The sequence below is a fragment of the Xenopus laevis genome, chromosome 2L (assembly GCF_017654675.1).
Source record: "Xenopus laevis strain J_2021 chromosome 2L, Xenopus_laevis_v10.1, whole genome shotgun sequence".
Lineage (NCBI taxonomy): Eukaryota > Metazoa > Chordata > Amphibia > Anura > Pipidae > Xenopus > Xenopus laevis.
The window spans coordinates 53,350,964-53,367,795 of NC_054373.1; the positions used below are offsets into that span (position 1 = coordinate 53,350,964).

The 16,832-nt window shown below is 38.1% G+C and overlaps 1 long non-coding RNA gene across 1 annotated transcript; it reads right to left on the bottom strand.

Moving 5' to 3' along the window:
- Nucleotides 1-3,679: 3,679 nt before the first annotated feature.
- Nucleotides 3,680-14,180, bottom strand: LOC121399640. The gene is made up of 3 exons (XR_005965231.1): nucleotides 14,057-14,180; nucleotides 5,011-5,138; nucleotides 3,680-3,866 (listed from the first exon to the last, which is right to left on the bottom strand). It is a non-coding gene; the product is annotated as an uncharacterized LOC121399640 (long non-coding RNA).
- Between the last annotated feature and the right edge of the window lie 2,652 nt (nucleotides 14,181-16,832).

Genomic DNA, 16,832 nt, shown 5'->3' on the forward strand with positions numbered 1-16,832 from the left:
CGCCATTCAACAAGGGGTATTCGAGCAGCAATAGCCGCAACACTAATTTCTACACAACAACATAACATCAGAAATGTCCTTCTAAGCCTTGATGCGGAAAAGGCATTTGACAAAATACTATGGCCTTTCCTGTTTCAGGTACTGCAACATAGAACTTAGGGAACACTTTCGGAACATACATACGTAATTTATATACAAATGCACAGACTAGACTACTGATAAACGGAACCATAACTGACCACATAAACATACATAGAGGCACAAGACAGGGTTGCCCGTTATCACCCCTACTATTCAACCTAACATTAGACCCCCTTCTGAGAATTCTCCAAGACATGACGATCTTTAGAGGCATCAAAATAGGAGAACATGAAACGAAAATCACAGCCTTTGCAGATGATCTCCTCTTATGTATAGAGGATCCTAAACAAGCTCTACTACATATACTTTCCACTATTCAACAATTTGGTCTAGCCTCGGGATACTGTATTAATGTCGCCAAATCAGTAATAATGCCATTGGGAACCAAACGGAAACCCAGATGGGGTAACAAATACCATCTGACATTGGCCAGGGATGAGGTCGCATATTTAGGCATCAAAATACCAAAAAGACCACATGAACTGTATACCCTTAATATCACACGCAGTATAGAGGAAATAGTGCGGGACCTGAAAAATTGGCAGTCCTACCATCTTTCTGCCATGGGAAGAGCAAACCTGATCAAAATGGTGGCATTCCCTATATTATTATACAAACTACAAAGCCTCCCCCTATTAGTCAAGGAAAGGGACATCCAAGCACTCTATAAACTGTTTAGGAATTTTATATGAAATGGGAAGAAAGCACAAATTAGCCTAAAAAAACTTCAACAAAACACCTTAAATGGAGGTCTCAATTTTCCCAATATTAAACAATATAACATGGCAGCTACAATTAGGCACTTAAAAGACTGGATACATAAATCGAACATTTATACGAATACATGCCAGGAACAACAGTTTATCCCCCAAACTAATCTATTATATATCCTACACATGCACAAAGCGGAACTTCCAAATGACGTCACAGAAAACACCTTATTATACTCTACATGGAAGGAATTGAGAAAACAAAATAACCTAAATAGTAATCACTCACTACACTTACCCTTTATATTAAACCCTGACTTCCAAAGTGGGAGGGCACTAGCAGTATATCAAAGCTGGAGGCTAGAGGGGGTGATGACGATACGCCAACTGACTAAAGATAACAATCGTAAAGGGATGAGGTCGCATATTTAGGCATCAAAATACCAAAAAGACCACATGAACTGTATACCCTTAATATCACACGCAGTATAGAGGAAATAGTGCGGGACCTGAAAAATTGGCAGTCCTACCATCTTTCTGCCATGGGAAGAGCAAACCTGATCAAAATGGTGGCATTCCCTATATTATTATACAAACTACAAAGCCTCCCCCTATTAGTCAAGGAAAGGGACATCCAAGCACTCTATAAACTGTTTAGGAATTTTATATGAAATGGGAAGAAAGCACAAATTAGCCTAAAAAAACTTCAACAAAACACCTTAAATGGAGGTCTCAATTTTCCCAATATTAAACAATATAACATGGCAGCTACAATTAGGCACTTAAAAGACTGGATACATAAATCGAACATTTATACGAATACATGCCAGGAACAACAGTTTATCCCCCAAACTAATCTATTATATATCCTACACATGCACAAAGCGGAACTTCCAAATGACGTCACAGAAAACACCTTATTATACTCTACATGGAAGGAATTGAGAAAACAAAATAACCTAAATAGTAATCACTCACTACACTTACCCTTTATATTAAACCCTGACTTCCAAAGTGGGAGGGCACTAGCAGTATATCAAAGCTGGAGGCTAGAGGGGGTGATGACGATACGCCAACTGACTAAAGATAACAATCGTAAAGGGATGAGGTCGCATATTTAGGCATCAAAATACCAAAAAGACCACATGAACTGTATACCCTTAATATCACACGCAGTATAGAGGAAATAGTGCGGGACCTGAAAAATTGGCAGTCCTACCATCTTTCTGCCATGGGAAGAGCAAACCTGATCAAAATGGTGGCATTCCCTATATTATTATACAAACTACAAAGCCTCCCCCTATTAGTCAAGGAAAGGGACATCCAAGCACTCTATAAACTGTTTAGGAATTTTATATGAAATGGGAAGAAAGCACAAATTAGCCTAAAAAAACTTCAACAAAACACCTTAAATGGAGGTCTCAATTTTCCCAATATTAAACAATATAACATGGCAGCTACAATTAGGCACTTAAAAGACTGGATACATAAATCGAACATTTATACGAATACATGCCAGGAACAACAGTTTATCCCCCAAACTAATCTATTATATATCCTACACATGCACAAAGCGGAACTTCCAAATGACGTCACAGAAAACACCTTATTATACTCTACATGGAAGGAATTGAGAAAACAAAATAACCTAAATAGTAATCACTCACTACACTTACCCTTTATATTAAACCCTGACTTCCAAAGTGGGAGGGCACTAGCAGTATATCAAAGCTGGAGGCTAGAGGGGGTGATGACGATACGCCAACTGACTAAAGATAACAATCGTAAACCTTTAACGCTTATACAATTTCAAACCAAATTTCCCTTCGCTCAGCACAATATATTTGCCTTCCTACAAGCTCAGATGTATACCAGTAGGACCATAAGACTCTTAACAGACAAAGACTGGGATAATTCTTTGGACAAATTCCTCTTAAGAACCAACTGTACTAGAGGAGCTATATCACAAAACTATAAATTCTTGCAGGACAACATTGACTATGACAGCCTACCTACAGGACCTAAACAATGGACAATAGATATACCAGAATTAACAATGGAGGACATATTTAAAATGTACAAACAATTTTGGTATACCTTACCCTCAAGTATCTACAGGGAAATGTTTCTTAACCTGTTGCACAGAACTTATCTGACTCCAGAAATACTTTTCAAAATGAATAGGAGGGAGAAGAGTGACTGCCGAAATGTGGACAAACCAAGGCTAACCTCATACACTGTCTGTGGGCTTGTCCATTCATACGGAGGTTCTGGAACCAGGTATGAGATAATTGGTTAATTATATCCCACTGTCAGCAGCCTGGGCACTTTGGGGCATAACTCCGAACATCCATACCAAAATCACACGGGGTGCAAAAAGTAGTGATGGGCGAATTCGCCAGGCGCGAATTCGCGGCGAATTTGCGCGATTCGCCGCCAGCGAATAAATTCGCGAAACTCCCGCGAAAATTTGCGGAAAAAAAAAATGGGCGCCGGCGTAGGAAAAACGGGCGCCGGCGTCAAAAACGGGCGCCGGCGTCAAAAACGAGACGCCGGCGCCGTTTCGCGAATTTTTCGCCGTTTCGCGAATTTCGCGCGAAATTCGCGAATTTTTCGGCGAAGCGAAACGGCGCAAATTCGCCCATCACTAGCAAAAAGGCTTCTACTGATTATAACAGCAGTGGCAAAGAAAACAATATTACAAGTCTGGATATCTACTACCCCTCCCACTATCAAACTCTTTCCGGAAAAACTAGTCAGAGTTTTTTACATGGACTGGGTAGAAACATCTCTAAATAAAAACACAATAGTCCAAAGATTTTTTGATACTTGGGAGATGTTTATTGAGGTTATCCCACAAACAATAAAGGTGAAGTTACATGAATGCTTCCAATATACAGAATGGTATATCACAAGAATGGAGTGGAGTGGAGACCCTCCTATTAACCTGTAACTGAAAGTGTACGAAGTGTAGATTAGACCTCCGGCACCGCAGCATTGGAGACAAAATGAGACCTGCAAATAGACAGGTGAAATGATTATCACTATTATATTGGTTATAAAAAAAAAAAAGGTTAATGTGTTATATATGTTAACAAGTTTTACACAAAATGAGAAGACCGTTCATATGACTGAATAACCTGCATTTAAGTCTACATCTTGTTATATATCTATCGTGATGGCAACTCAGAATGTACAAAATAGAAATTACCAGCAACAAATATATATACTGCATGATCTATCTGTAACTGCCTTATCACACGGTTACTATGTACATCTGCATTGTAAACATTATTGAAATGTAAAGAAAATGTGTAAACACTTTGCGATGGAAAAATCACACCGGACTGTTGCTCGAATAAAAAATGTTTTTTTTCTTCAAAAAAAAAAAATGACCTACAGTCATCTATGTTAATCTACAAATTACTGGGATACAGTTCAAGTCTACAAAAAAAAATGCAAAATTTGCCAAAATGTCACCAAAATGTTGTCAAATGCGTTGGAGTCAATTGAATTTTTTTCCCAGATTAAAAAAAACCCCAATCCAAGAAAGCAAAGGGCATGAATTTAAATAATGCTATTAATGTTTTTTTTTCCTGTGCATAAAAAGTCTTTTTTCCAATGCAAAAAAAACATTTCCAATGACATTGGCATTTTCCTGCTTTTTGTTCAGCGTGTTTATAATGAATTCCTGAGATTTCACTAATATCAAGAAATTCTAATAAAAAAATTTGCTGTGTCTTTGGTGAAATAAAACACATAACACTAGAAAAAGTTTTTAAAAATGTGGATTTTGTAGCAAAACTGTACCAAGCATAAAGGTTTTCTCATCCTAGCTATAAGTGTATTTAAAGGCTTATATTTATTTTCCCTCCCAATGAACACATCTAATGCAACCACACATTCTCTTATCACTTTTGTCTCTTTAGTATCCTTGGCAATCTATATTCTTTATCTCCGGCCCTTGCTATATATCACTGCACTCCAATTACCTTTGGACATATACCGCTACCTCAACAATTACATTTTTCAAACCATCTATGTTTTCACTCTAAACAACTAATGATAATCATTTTAACCTTATCAAATGCTCCTCTCTATTCACTTTATCTTTCACCAGTACCCAGTGGACCACATGTTCCCCATACAATGTACTCACAGCAGTCTATGACCTATTCAACATCGCCTTCTGACACTGTTGAAATATGAATATTCTCTAGATGCTGCTAGCACACCCATCTCTGTTTATTCTTTGAAATTGTTTTGTTCTTGATAGATTTTCTTCTCCTGGCAAAAAATAGGATGAAAAAATAATAGTCGTAAGTTATTGTTAACTTTCCCTGATTTTCCATACTCCTGCTTTTGTAATGGTCTTAAATCTAGCTTCAAAGTTTTCATAAATTAAAGTATTTAATAAGCCTTACAAAACTGGGTTGAGATACATTTGTTTACCATTCTTGAATTTTATGAATATGCAACACACTCACCAATTTATTGGGTGAGTGTGGTAAAATTCTCTCTTAGCTAATCTGAATGAATATACCTAGGAGACTTCTTTTTGGCAATATATTCCCCACCTAATTAAATGTGTCACGTATGGCTCCCTAAATTCACTGCTCAATCTTCTGCCTGGAGCAGCCGTCTTTGGCTTCAGGAGGAGCCCTCAGCTACTCAGATGCCACCAGGTCTTAAACTTGAGTGGAGCAAAGCAAGCATTCTGTTACCAAGGTTAGGACAGAAAGCAACACCAGCTTCTTAAGGAGTAGACATGGTCAGGCATGCTGAGGTCAGTACAGGCAGAGTTCAAGAATAATGAGGCAGGCTGGGTCAGTACAGGCAGAGTTCAAAGAATGGCCAGGCAGGCAAAGGTTGGGATTGGCAACATTCAGCAGAGTCAGACAGGCAGGGTTCAAAAACCAGAGTACACAGACAAATTGCACCCAGGAACTAATCAAATAGACCTAACAATGGGCAATGAGTTTTGGACCAAGGCACCTTTAAATATTTGAATTTTTGCGCGGAAACATGATGACATTAAGTGCACCGTGTGAAAAACCCAGAAGTGGGCCCCGTGCGCGCCATAGGAGTACCCGACGCTGGAGAGAGGACTAGGGCTGCGGGTGTCCCCAGCCAGCCCCTAGTCACCACTAGATACCAAAGGGTCCCTCTGGGGCAGCACAGCTTTACTGGGGTCTTGTTGATCCCGGGCTCAGTAGAACACATCCAGCTGGATCAGCAACTAGGGAAATTAGGAAGTGTAGGGATTTAAACCCATAGGGAAATACTAAGCCTAAGGGTGACAAATGATGAGCACAAAAAATCCAACATGATTAGATAGAGCAATGAGATAGAAAACCAAAGTTGGTGAACTGGAGAAATATGTGATCAGTTGGAATGATAAGCGTAAAATGATTAAACAGGATTGGCATGGATTTTATGATCTAATTGTTGTGGGGTCAAGCTTAAGTAATGGGGTGAGTGATGCATTAAAATGGGGACAGAATTCAGCACAAACTAATGAAACAGAGGAAGAGAAATGACACAGGCTCATGATCAGTGGGATTTGAAAGATGAACTGGAGCTTTGGAGAATTATACCAGGAATTCATACAACACACTAGATACTTGTTTACTCTTAAGAGATTTATTTTACTAATAGCCTGTATATCTATTGTATGTAATGTGTCTCATTTTACTTGCTGGTTAAGTATATTTAGATATTTTCTATCTCAATGCCCTCGGGCTTATGGAATACTGTACTTCATTTGAAGGGATTTATTAGGTAAAGTTAATGGTCTGTGTGGTTATAACTGTGCAACATTCTGCCCTCTGATTGCATTAAAAAACCATCTACTCCTTTTTTGGCTTATTGAGTCATATGTGCCTGTTTGTGGCATCAGAAGGAATTCATTTAGGATGTAACAGCCTGTTGGAATTATTACATCCCCCATGTGCTCCATTATACTCCCTGATGGAAATTATTTCATTTCTAATGTGTGTGTTTGTTACAAATGTTGTGCCTCATTATCTTTCCTAATGTTGTGCGTATTATTATTATTATTATTATCATCATCATCACATGACACAGAAATGACTGCTATCATCATAAAAAAATAATGGCAAGCATGATTGCCAAAAAAACCTGCAATGGTATATATGTATATACTGCTTGTTGACATACAGTAAAAAGCAAAACCAGAGAGAAAAACATTTTTAATAAATAAATATACATAAAATCTTGGATCATTTGGAAAAAATGATCAGTCTATCAGGAAAAGCCTTTCTGTAATTTGGAGCTTTCTGGATAACGGGGTTCCGGATAATGGATCCCATACCTGTACAAATATCCTTTGGAAAGTCAGGTACAGTATGTCAGACATGGCACACCATACATCTTTTAAAGGGGTTGTTCATCTCTCAGTCATGGACAAGATTCAATTCAAGGAGAATTTTTTTTTTACCAAAATCAGTTCCAGTTTTTCCCATAGACTTCAAAAATGTTTTCATGTGATAAACATTGGAATAAGTTTTCCAGGATTGAATTGCATCTCAAATTGAATCCTGTTCATGACTTTTCAAGTGATAAATCTTTTTCTCACTGAATTTAATCTGAGTCGTACTTTATAGAGAACAGAGCTGCCTTCATTGTATAATAATAATTTGCCTGGCGTGAATTTCTGCATGCTACCGGTGAGAAAAAACCAGCAACAATTTGCCGCGTCAAAATATTTTGGATGCACGTCCGAAAAGTCACTTGCGTCAAAACAGCCGCGAGTCAACACTACTCGGATGGCCATTGACTTTAACACGGGCGTCAATTTTTCAGTTTTGCTAAATTTTTCGATGTTTCGTAAATTTCACCGGAAACGGGAGAAATACGCCCATCACTACCCATAATATGTAGCATGTCTATAATGGCTTACTGCAAAAAAAAAAAAAATAAGTGGTTTGAGTCCCATGGGACAGAAGCACTATATAGAAACAATTTTCCTTTAAAATTATATCAGATTTTTTTTAGAGTGTCAGCAGGCATTGTCAGGTTTAGAGGAGATGCACATGGAAATAAAGCATTTTTATCTGTCATTTTTATTAAAGCCACAAAACACATCACTCAGTACAGGACTGAATTCTATCATCTGAAAACCCCTTATCCAGATAGTCGAGAAATACTGATTTGCCGTTTCTCTGTAACAATGACAGTAGCTTGTGCTTGATGTTAAATAAGAGAAGCATCAATCCAAGTTGATTACACAATAATCCCATCAGGATTTTTAATGATTGCTTTTCAGTAGCCTGAAGGCATGGTTATCCACATTACAGAAAAAAAATTGCATCCAGAAACATTCTGAATAATAGATCTCCATAATCATTTTATTGTCTATATTCCTGTTTTAACTATGTTTGTTTAGCCATTTACTAATTTACCTATAAACCATTTACAAGTGGTTTAATTGCAACTGCTCCCAAATCCCTTGCAGGAAGCATCACAGTTAATAGATTAAACATGATTTGCAATCCTCAAAGGCCCAGCTGAGAAGAGGAGAGAGCAGGGTCTGCACAAGACCAGCCATGACATAAATTGAAGGAGACGGAATTACCATTGATACAAATTAAAAACAAATAAAAAAGGAACACAAGCCTGGTACTGGGATTTCAAACTCCATTATGGGCTGATTTAGAGAGCAGTGACCGGGAGAATGTTTGCACCAGGGAAAGAAGCCTTACAACTCCCTCACTATCATCCTGCCTGCAAAAGCTCTACTCGGTCAATAAGCCATTTAATTTAATGGGAAACCTTATTGACAGCTTGCACAACGCTGTTCCAAAACAGTGCAGCTGTGTAGAGCAGATAAATCCTAACACTTCGCTTCAGTGCTTTGAAATAAGGTTCCGTGGATAGCATCTTTAACCTCTCATGTGCTGGTCAGAAATATAAGGATATGGTGGGGTGCCAATGACAATAGATTGAAACCTTTCTGGATTAAACTTTTATTTTCTGTGACTGCTAAGCCACATTAAGCACACATAAAGATACCAGGGGCCATTTAACTATGTCCCAGACCAGCACCTGTATTATTACACTAAACACCCTCCATAACTTTGTTCACCTTCAAATTTTAGTATGATGTAGAGAATGATATTCTGAGACAATATGCTATTGGTTTTAATTTTTTAGTATCTATGGTTTTTGAGTTATTTCATTTTTTATTCAGCAGCTCTCCAGTTTGCAATTTCAGCCATCTGGTTGCTAGGGTACAATTACACTAGCAAACATGCATTGGAATGAATAAGGGACTGGAATATGAAAGGAGAGAGCCTGATTGGAAATACGAGTAATAAAAAGTAGCAATAACAATAAATGTGTAGTTTTACAGAGCATTTGGTTTTAGATGGGGTCAGCGACCCTCCATTTGAAAGCTGGAAAGAGTCAGAAGAAGATGGTAATTAATTAAAAAAAAATACAAAACATAAATAATGAAGACCAATTGAAAAGTTGCTTAGAAATTACCATTCTATAACATACTAGAAGTTCAAGGCAAACTACCTCTTTATTGACCCCCTACCATGGAGTAGATTCACTAAAGGAAGAATTGTCATCAGCGACCACGTCGCACACATCTCCAGGTGCAAATATCCTACGAATACGCTAATTCACTAAAATGTGAAGTTTCGTCCAGGGCGTCGAACGCTGGTGACTTTTCGCTAGTTACTTCGGCTGTGCGTGCATTTCATAGTGAAGATGCGCTAGCATTGATTTGTGCCTAGTGAAACTCCGCTAGTGTTCTTGTTTAAAGTTGTATGGACGTCTCTATTATAAATGTTGCTGCAAATGTTTTAAGTTACTGGTTTATATTATACATGTCCAGGGAACCTTAATAAAGGCAAGAGAGTTAATGTAATGCCCTACACATGAGCCCAGTGTAAAATGAATGTTTCATATGTTAGGAAATGTCTGGAAAAAAAACGGTTCCCCAAAAAAAGTTTGTTAGGACTTTTGCAGGCAATCAAAAAAAACAGGAAAAGAGGCCAGCGTTTTTTGAACTTTGATATTGATATAATGTAAAATAAAGAAGATTGAGGACGATCTAGCTGCTTTATAGCACTTCTGCTCTGAGGTGGCGAAGTCAAATCTGGCCATTAGTAAAATCCACCATTCAGTGAATCCATTCGCCAGAACAAAAAGTCTCCTGGCAAAAGAGTGCGAATGACCGCTAGCGATGGTCTGTTTTGCTAGCGAATTGGTGCCTGCTCCTGTAGTAAATTGGCGAAGTCCCTGCGGATGGAAGCGCTGACGAAAAGTCGTTGCATTAGCAACTTCGCTCTTCAGTAAATCTGCCCCCTTGTGCTTTAGCACCTAAAATGTGTTACATGGCTTACATATGGGCTTATTTACCAATGCAAGGGCACTCTGCTGTAGCTAGTGGAAGCCAAATTGTACCCTTTATACACAATACAGGAATAACTTGTATCCCTAGCATTAGCAAATGCAGACTAAAAATGTGACTGTAGCTTGCAAAGGCACAAGGGAGTTATAAACTTGATGCTGACTTTTGGCAAGAGTTAAGTACAGAGCTCCCTATGTCCTAGCCTTCTCTGGTGCTCCTGCCTTGGGCATGCTAAATGATGTGTAAGGTAGAAGGTGTGCCAGGGGATGCCTGCAAATATATGCAGATCACAAGGAAACATTTTTTTAATAGGTGCAGGCTGTGCAGGGCACCTTGATCAATATCAAAAATATAGTGCAAGACTCAGACTCAAGTAGGGAATTTCAGAAAATAGAGGTGCGAAGTGCAAAAACAGAAGCACTTGTTTTCTGCACTTTGCACCATGAATGAGTCATTTTATCTTCAAATGTCTTTACAGCTAAAAAAAACTAAAGACAGCCATGAACTGGCTGACCAAACATGAAGTTTAACTAAATAAGCAGATATCTTGTGAGGGGCCAAATATTTTGATACCATGGTCGCCCGAACCATCGGAACAGCAGGAAGTGCAGAGAAATTGAGCTGCCATGCATTGGCCAACATTGGCGATCAGATCTGCAAATCTGTCCAATCACAGAACCAACCAGTTTTATCATTGGGCCACCACAGACATACTGACATACAGAAAATCTTACAAAGATGTACAATCATGGCCAGCTGAACACTTGCTTTCTGGCTATTTTCAGGAACATAGCGCAAGGTATTAAGAAGAAAGCTATTTTGCATTTTGTGGAGACAATTTTTCTGCGGTGCGCATCTAGTTATAGTTTACAGTTGTATTTGTGGCCCCCTGTGATGGAGCATAGGAAAAAAGCATCCCAAATGAATCAAGTTCCACCTGTGTTCACTGCTTTCCTGCAGCAGAGTGAGTACAAAGTCAAAAGAACAGGCTACTTGATCCGGTTCCTTACAATAGGAAGCATGAAGGATCCACCACAAGGAACCACATTAAAATATACCCATGTAGAGGAGCCCACATACTGCTCTCAAGCACTCAGTAATATCACTTGCAGGTTTGCTGTGTGTATGGCTGAGAATCCTGTCCATTATAGTTCATTTAAATTGTACCCAAGTTAAATTATATTCTAGTTACATATGAAGAGAAGCCAACCTCTAACTGCCCACTTAATAAAACCAATGTTGGAAGCCAATAAAGGCAAAAAACAATAGATCAACCTGCGTTGATCTGTTTGCACATCATCTTATTTGTAGCTTAGGTTTTGTTCAGCTCTCTGAATATAATATGCTTATTAGCGTACACTGGATCTATTTCCATGTTTGATTACAAACTGTTTTCTCGATTAGCATAATTAATGTTTCTGAGTTTCTAGCATGATTTGTATTCTTCAACAAAGGCTTCTAATTTACCATGTTTTCAGCCATCACTGCGAACTGATTTAGGCTAGCTAGGCTACAGAATTAGGCATATACACATGGGTGACTGCTACCATTAATTTAATGAGATTGTCACAGCAGTTTGCTCCAAATAATTTGACTCATCACTATCTGCTAATAATGTTACCAAAGTAAAAAGTCCATCTATATACTGTAATACATCTTTTGTGAATAGGTCTGCTTTTTCTTTTGTGGATGCAAGTGTCGCTCTATAAGATTAAAATGTACTTTCCGATTATCTTGCCTCTATCGGACAAGCCAAAACAAGAAGAGCTCCAATGTAGCATACAGACACATAATGATCCAAGACAATGAGGATTCAAGGGGCCAATTTATAAAAAAAAATTCAAGTTTGCATTGTTTTCACAATCTGAGAAGAAATATGAAAGAAAAATGCACGAACATGAATATACTCGAGAATATTCTTCAAAACCTCGGTCGATATTTATTAAAGAAAAAACCTGCAAAATATTGCCAGAATAAAAGTAAAAAGCAAGTAAAAGCAATGTCAGTGGGACTTGATTTTCCCAGTTCATTAAAACAAGTTCTTAAACCTCATTGAAAATAAATGATTGAAAAAAAAAAAAAAGCCTCATTGAGAATAAATGGAACACGGTGATTCTTGCTGGCCCTGCGAAAAAATGCTCACAGGAATATTCTGTTGCAATTTTTCTTAAATAAGCTAAATGCTCGAGAAAAATTCACAAACTTGATGTGAATTATAAATACTCGATTAGAATTATAAGAAAACTCAATTAAAATATAAAAATCTATTTGAGTTTTTTTCTCTGAAAAAAACTCGAATGTCAGAAAGGCTACAAACATCACGAAATTGATCCCTGGACCTCTCCTATTGACTTATACAGTAATTTGGCAGGTTTTAGGTGGCGAGTTGAGTTAGGGGCACATTTACTTACAGTTGAATATCGAGGGTTAATTAACCCTCGATATTCGACTGTCGAAGTTAAATCCTTCGACTTCAAATATCGAAGTCGAAGGATTTACCACAATTCGTTTAAATCGTTCGAATCGATCCTTCCCCATAGGCTAACATTGCACCTCGATAGGTTTTACTTGGCGAAGTAGGGGGTCGAAGTTTTTTTTAAAGAGACAGTACTTCGACTATCGAATGGTCGAATAGTCGAACGATTTTTAGTTTGAATCGTTCGATTCGAAGTCGAAGTCGTAGTCGAAGGTCTAATTAGCCCATTCTATGGTCGAAGTAGCCCAAAAAAACTTCAAAATTCGAAGTATTTTTTCTTCTATTCCTTCACTCAAGCTAAGTAAATGTGCCCCTTAGAGTCCTTAAAGAGCCAGAGTATGATAAATCTTGAAATTCGAATTTGAATTAAAACTCGAATAGAGTTTGGATAGGTCACAATTTTATTTTTCACTTCAACCGCTATAAAATCTGCCCCTTAATGTTGTTTATACATGCTTACACATTTTTTTGTCCAAAAATTTGATTTTTATGTATATATATATATATATATATATATATATATATATATATATATATATCTTCACTAGGGCAGCACCCTGCTGACGTCGTGTTCGCTGGGTGCATGGTAAAAAATCCAAATACTTCAAAAAGACCAGCAACACCAGGATTTCTGTGTATCAAAACAAAGTGTATTCAATTATTGCATGAATAGCCTATTCATGCTATTCATGCAATAATTGAATACACTTTGTTTTGATACACAGAAATCCTGGTGTTGCTGGTCTTTTTGAAGTATATATATATATATATATATATATATATATATATATATATATATATATATATATATACAGTATATAGCACCAGGATTGTTAAAGATGAGAGCTAACAGAAAGAGAAAAATGACATAACAGCTTCAGCACATCATATAATATAAAGTCATATAAAGTATGGCAGCAGCAAAAAGGTGCCAGTTCAGAGAAATAGTGTGTTAAAAAGACAGATTTGTTTCAATATGCTTAGGTTTGGAGAGTAAAATATTGTTGTGAGTGTAGTGACTTGTGTAGCCACAAAACATGCCAGGCAGATGCAACAAGGGCTGCCACGTCTTTCTGTACAGGCTACTTTTGATATTAAAAATATGTTATGCAAAACTCGCTTCAACTTGTTTATTTTTTCATTTTAAATCATTGCGGTAATAATAAATGTACAATAGGATCAGCTTTTTCTGTCTTTAAAGCATGTTGCTAAATAAAGTATTTATTCTCAGTAAAAATACACCTGTCATGGTCTTTTTTACCACCGCCTCTTTGGTTCATGTTTCTACTTGCAAATGTTTTCAAACCAACCAATTAACCTGAATATACACCTCAAATCCCCTACCTCTTTTACTGCTCTCACTGCTTAAACGTGAGCCTTGCATTCCCTGCTAGCGACTCTACGGTGAGTGTTCATAATGCTGTGCTGACACAGGGCGACATAAGTCAGAGCGGCCATGAGCAACTAACTCTCCAAGGGAGTATCTAATACAACATAGGACTCCCCACTATCATCTCTATGGCAACCGTGCGAATCTCACTGATGGAACTTGTATTTTAAATGTCATCCACACCACTGAGCTATAAAATCTCTCGCAATTGCAGATGCTACAACTCCTTTGTCTGTTCTTTTAAATTTAAATATAAAATGAATACGGTTGGGATTTTCTCGGTTCCAGAAAACTATAGGTATTTAACATTTTAGAACATTTTAGAATAAAATAATAGCACCCCCCTTAGATCAAATAAGAGTACAGATAAACTGTAAGTAATTATTGATATAGCAACCATTTATCCATAGTTCCAAGAACAACTAAACAGTGCTCATCAACAATCCCACTGAATAGCCAGATTCCCACTGAATCCCATTGTTACATACCTAAATGAAACACCAGGAGCCAGAAATGGGGTAAAATGGCCAAAGCATTTATTCACACAGTACAATAGTACATTCCAGCCTAACCCACGGCAATATTCTAAAGCCAGAATTCCATAAGAGATGCGCAAAACCGCCACACTTCACCTAAATGATTACTGCTAAGAGCCTTGAGTGATGGTGAGATTGGCACCTCTAAGGGACATATTTATCAAAGTCGAATTTTTAATACTTTTCAAATTCGAATCGAATTTGGATTATTCCCTAGTCGAAGTACACAAAAAATAGTTTGAAATTTTTTTTTTAATTCGAAAATTCACCTCGACCTTTGATAAATCTGCCCCTAAGAGCCAGGAGTAGCATGCGGACCGGTAAAAATGCTGCGGCAAGTAACAACGTGACTGTATGTCCCCAGATAGCAGTGAAAAGTGCTTCAGATGTGCAAATTATCTGGTAATCTCATACAAACACATATTCTGCCAAATTGTTCTTTCAGCGTTCTGTAGACTACTGGCACAAATAGCGGTTTTAACATTTCTATTGGCTCTTTGAAGGATTTCACCATACTTTTATTGCCAATAGATTAGCTGCAAAAGTGCAAGCTAGAATGCTATATTTATTCTGTAGAATGTGTTACCATACCTGAGTAAAAAGCTCTAAAAGGTCTCTGTTTGTTTAGGATGGCAGCTGCAGTATTAGCTTGGTGTGACATCACTTCCTGCATTAGTCTCTCCCTGTTCACTTATAGCTCTGGGCTCAGATTACAGCAGAGAAGGAGGGGGGGGAGAGGAGCAAACTGAGCATGCTCACGCCCGGGACAAGGAGGTTTAAGCTGAAAGAAGGAAGTCTGATACAGAAGCCCATGTGTACACAATAGAAGGAAAGAAATGCTGTGTTTCTTTTGACAGAGGACCTTTCTGACAAGGCTTACTTAGTTTTAACCTTACCTTCTCCTTTAAAGAGTAATCAGTATAAGTAAGAAAAATGGTGTGCAATTGAGTTGAATCTATATGCACTTTACAAATAAAAATTGATGTGAATTTTATGTGTAAACTTGGAGAGTGCTGTTTATATGACTTTCGAAACATGGGGGTGTGAGTGGTGCCCAGACAGGAGTATACCAGGGACAGCAAGAATAATGGCCTCCAGTGGCACAAAAGGTAACTGCACAAGTAACTCTTGTAAACCCAGCAAGTCCTGACATTTCACAAAATATGCAACAAAGCCTCTCACCCAATCCCAGCTATGTCTGGTTTTGCCAGTCTCTAATCATAAACCAGTGTAATCTGACTGCTGATTATTCGGATCCCTTGTCACGTATCCCCTGCGCTTATAGCTGCAGGGCTTTATTTTCCCTTTCAGGGTTATCTAGTATGGCAATATACAATACAGTACAAACAAGAATAGTCTGCACACTCCATTGCTCTCTAATTCATTTCACTGCCCTTAACCTTTGTCCAGTGCTTGGTCATTAAGCTGTTGCCGTATCTTGCCTCTGGTTCCGTGTTCCTGATTCCAAGTCCTGTTTCAGTACCCTTGTGTTCCTCCTTCCCCTACTTTTGTGTCCCTCGACTTTGTTTGTTTGCCATCTGCCTCAACTCTGATTCTGGATTGTGTCTCTGCCTGCCGCTTCTGTGATTACCATTCTGTATATACATTGTGAGCACCGTTATTTGTGTAATCACTTCCATTATCATGGATTCTGACCTCCGTACTGCTGTGTATGGTTAGTATGGTTACACACTGGGTTACACAGTCTTTAGGCTCCCAACTTCATGGTACTCCACATCTCCCCAGGGAAGACGTGACAGAATGACCAAGCCTCATAAAAAGGAGCCTGCTAGTAATTCTTCCATGACGTTTAAAGTTGAACTACAACTCTCTTCTGCTCAGTGGCTCACTACTCTCAAGAAATACAAAGGCGAGGAAGATTCCTTTTCAGATTTTGTGCTATCATGCAAAGATTTTGGTTCTGCCCCATTTTTTTCAACAAGCCTCTAATTCTTTTAAGAGTAGACTCATTGCACAATATCTCCTAGAGGGAGATTCTTGTGACTGGGCTGAATGGTGCATTGCAGAAAAGGCCCACTTTTTGGAGGATTCGTGTGTTTTTCTATCCTATCTGAAAGCAACCTTCACTGGAGATTTTTTTGCCAGTTTCCTCTGATTTGTTTTCTTCCTCAAGTACTACTGCGGCTTCTGGTTCTATAAATCCCTTGAAACTAACCTCTCTGGTACCAAGGTA